Source organism: Macrobrachium nipponense, chromosome 41 (genome assembly GCF_015104395.2).
Source record: "Macrobrachium nipponense isolate FS-2020 chromosome 41, ASM1510439v2, whole genome shotgun sequence".
Taxonomy (NCBI): Eukaryota; Metazoa; Arthropoda; class Malacostraca; order Decapoda; family Palaemonidae; genus Macrobrachium; species Macrobrachium nipponense.
The window spans coordinates 48887790-48891976 of NC_061102.1; the positions used below are offsets into that span (position 1 = coordinate 48887790).

Sequence of the window (4187 nt, forward strand, 5' to 3'; positions counted from 1 at the left end):
GGCGCCCTTAGGCCTTAGTTGACGGCTGTTGCTCTTCTGTGAAGTGTACTATTAAGTTTCGCTGTGTGGTCCATAAATTCGTTTGAATTATACAAAATCTTGCTTGCAACGTATCACAACACTCGGGAAATAGGTTAGGTAAGTATCAAATAGATTTACTGATAGGCATAGCCTAGGTATGCTATTTAAAGTCTTCCTGAGTGGAAACTCTATTGTTATGGCTGCAAATTTTAAGACAATAAATAAATAAATAAATGGTTCATGTATTTTGCTGTGAAGCCTCAGAATTACAAAAAATAAATACATGGTTCACGTATTTTGCTCAATTACTATAAATAAATAAATAAATAAATAAATAAATAAATAAGTAAAAAAATAACTAAATAAATAAATAAATACTTCACCTAGCCATTTTACTACTACCTATGAATACCTAAAAGTAGTATCGTAATATGACCTCATTTATTTTGAAAAGTGTATCGTCTCACTTGTAATATCGTTAAGAAAGGGTTTAGTGCCGTTAATGTATACCTCACGTGGTGTACTGTAGGAATTATTTAAGGATCTTTTGCAGCGTCCCTTCGGCCGCTAGATGCATCCCTTTTCGTTCCTTTTACTGTACCTCCTTTCACATTCTTTCTTCTGTCTTGCTATCCACCCTCTTCTAACGATTGATTCATATAGTGTAACTGCAAAAGGTCTTCCTCCTGTTATACATCTTTTACTGTCAGTTTGCGGTTCAGCCCTAGATGACCTCATAGGTCCCAGTGGTTGGCCTTTGGCCTAAGCTCTTTATTTAATGCAAATCATCATCTGCCTTTGCCCCTTGGGGAAGGCTAGTTGTGTGACCTTCCAGGGTGCATCATTTTAAGGTCATTTTTTTCTAACACTCCAGCCCACATGGTAATTTATATTTTTCTTGGGTAAAACGCATCAAAACAAAAAAATTGCTCTCAACACATTACCTGCGCAAATGCTTAATAACTGAGGAAAATATAAAATTAGGAAAGAAGCTAAGACTCCCCCCGCCCCCACGGCCTCTCCATAGCTAATAGGCTATGGCAAAATTGTAACCAGTATCAAGACCCCTAGGTAAAGCTAGCTTGGTACTTTTAGGTTTTTCATGCAAAAATGGCTGGCTAGAGTCTTCTAAAATGACTGGCTGGCATGTTCCAAAATGGCTGGCCAGAGACTTCCGAAATGGCTGGCTGGAGCCTTCCCAAAAAGTTACCAATTTTAAAATCTCTGCAAACTAGTTGTTATTACAATATCATAGTATTTGTAGTTTCAGTTCTTTAATCCATGAAAATTGATGCTCATATGACTGCACACACATTAGCCTAGTCTAAGGATGCATAGGTTTAGTGTTATGCATGTAGTTTATGACTGTCAAAGAGGACTAGGCGCCTTAAGTTAGGTTAGGATGTCTCCTTGTATTTTACTCTTGCCATAGCTGATATAACTGTCTAGGCTAGGTCAGTTGGGAACCACTGCTTTAGGGATGAAGATGAAAACATGAACAAAAGATGAAAAATATCTTAAACATAAACAGAAGGGGTGTATACATACTCTGGTGGTCGACTAACAGGAACTAGGCTGCGGTGCAGTATTTAGTTGTACTCGGAATATGACCTTGCATCCTAGCAGTTAGGTTAGGGCAGGGATTGCCAACCTGCAGCTCATTCAAGACACTTGTGCAGGTCCAAAAGCTAAACAAATATCTTTTTATTCATTTAAAACAAAGAAATTATGTAACACTCTTAAGACATTATTTGTTTGAATTCTATTCAATTTTAAAAGCATATTATAGTCATTAATTTTATTGGTGACAGTACTACTATGTTTTAATGATTTTCTGAATAAATGGCTCTTCTAGCTTCAAAGGTTGGTGAGGTGTGGGTTAGGGCATGTAAAGTTAGGATGTACACTTATAATTGTCCTTGCTACAATGTACAATATAGTTTTTTGTAACTTACTGTTGATTTGCACGAATTATACATTTTTAGGTTGCTTAGTATGTAATTTTTGCAATTCATACTTTCTGATTGGTACATTGCTCTCATTTTTGGTTTTGCCTACCATGAAAAATCCAGGTTTGCTCCTGCTGCCCTTCATAATTGTTGGGTAGGGAGGAGAGGAAAACATGTGTTTTTGCATTAAGAGTATAATTGGTTAGGAATGCATAAAACAGAAGATATATAGTTGGAATAAAATAAGGTTCAAAGTAGTATGTTACCAAAAACTTATTTAAAAAATTGGTTGTATCTCAGCATTTAACATACATCCTACATCAGTTCTTAAGAGTCAGTGCTCTTTGGAACCAGTTTTCTCCATCACTACGTACCCTAGGCTTTGGTCAAAGTTACTTATAAGTACAAAGTAGAGTAGTAAACTTGGTCAACAAAACAGGCTACACCATGAAAGTTTAATCCTAAAAGTCTTGGAGCTCAGAACTTTATTTATGAGAATATGAGATTCAACATCAAATGTTCTTAGATAAAAGTGGGCTATTTTGTAATTATAGTAAATAAATTTCTTTTTATGCATGAATCATGTTTATTTTTTTCACTGAAGTGTTCTATGCATTTTGACCACTTGTATTTGCACTGTATTTTCACTACCCTGTATCTGATGATTATAGCAGGGCCTTGGAGGGGACCATTGGTTCACATATATAATCAATAGCTATAAAAGATATGATGTATGTAACTGTTACAAAGCCAATACGTAATAAGGATACATTCTACTTTAACATACATGACATAAGAACCAGGACCTGCCTTACACAGAGCAGGATTCCCCCCTGTAAACCCAAGCCTAACCTGATATAGAATGCCTTAGATTATGTGAGGGCAATGCCAACTCCAACACCCGCCCCACCCCCCACCCTGCCCCCATCCCCATCCCCCACCACACACTACCCCATGCCATCCAACCCCATGGATCCTCCCATGTAACTTAACCTAGTTGCTGTATATTAGAGTAGAATAAATAAAAGAATGTTTAATATTTTTTTTATACTTAGGGTGCTTGGCCCTACCTTTTCAGGAGGTACCTACCTAGAGAACCTCTACCCACCTTTAAGTATTGCTTTGTTAGTTTTGTAGTGAGGGTTTTGTCTGGTATGAAATTGTATATTATTTTGTGTGGTTCTTTGGAAAGGTAGAAAATGTATATAGCACATAAACCATCATGTCTCTTCATCACCTCTGATGTTCCATGATGCCAAGTACCTCTGATATAATGTTGACTTAATTTTGGAATGGGAGTATTCTGTGGTATGAAAGTTTGAATATTTAATCTGGTTGTTCAGGAGAGTCACAAATGCATAAACCACAGATAACATCAAAATTGATTTCATCATGCATGATGCTAAGGGCTTGATGTTAAGGACATCTGTGAAATTCAGCTTGAACTTTTAATCATTGGGTGATGATAGTGGTCATTAGCCCTAGTCAACTAGGATTTATGTGCTATAGGGGGACTAGCTCTCCGAAATTAACCAATATATCATCAGTGGATTCTTCCACAAAAGAAATTAAAGCTGACAGTCTAATAAAATATATCTTATGAGTCTGCACTGTAAAACTGAAAAGTACTGCATACAGTACTACATATAACTCTTGCACTTGTGGTAAGAAATCAGATCACAGGGATATGCGATGGCCTAACCTTCCCTGATCAAATTAATTATTCTAGGCTCTACCTGACTAAGGACTTCCACCCTTTGACCTTCCAACTTAACCTGCCATAAATGTTAGTGGAATATGAGGCTGCCTTCTACCCGAAGTCGGAACAAAGTTATTTTTTGGCTTAACCTCCGTGAACCCTCCTCCTCCTTACCCTGACTTAGTTACTGTAGATATAGAGTAAAACTCACAGATATTCAATAATAAAGTTTTAAAAAGTCAATTAGAAAAGTAATAAAGGTTTGATCATGCTTCTTATTATTTCCCAGGCACGATAACCAGTGTTTTACTAAACATTAACAGGAAAGAAAACGTAGGAGTGAAAATTTCAAAATTATATCAGCTGGAAACTAAGACTATATTTTATAGGACAAGGTTGTGGTGCATCTACCATATGCTAAGATTTCACAGAGATTTTACAAGAAATTACAAACTCCTTGAAAATAACAACTGTGAACTTTGGAATTAATTGTGAAGTATTGATACTTTTCGTCACTA

At 36.4% G+C, this 4187-nt stretch overlaps 1 long non-coding RNA gene across 1 annotated transcript in view; it reads left to right on the forward strand.

Annotated features, from left to right (window-relative positions):
- Positions 1-4187, forward strand: part of LOC135212909 (uncharacterized) — a 33898-nt gene continuing 29711 nt past the window's right edge. The window contains exon 1 of the long non-coding RNA XR_010314021.1: positions 1-138. This is a non-coding gene — a long non-coding RNA (uncharacterized LOC135212909). The remainder of the gene's footprint in view (positions 139-4187) is intronic.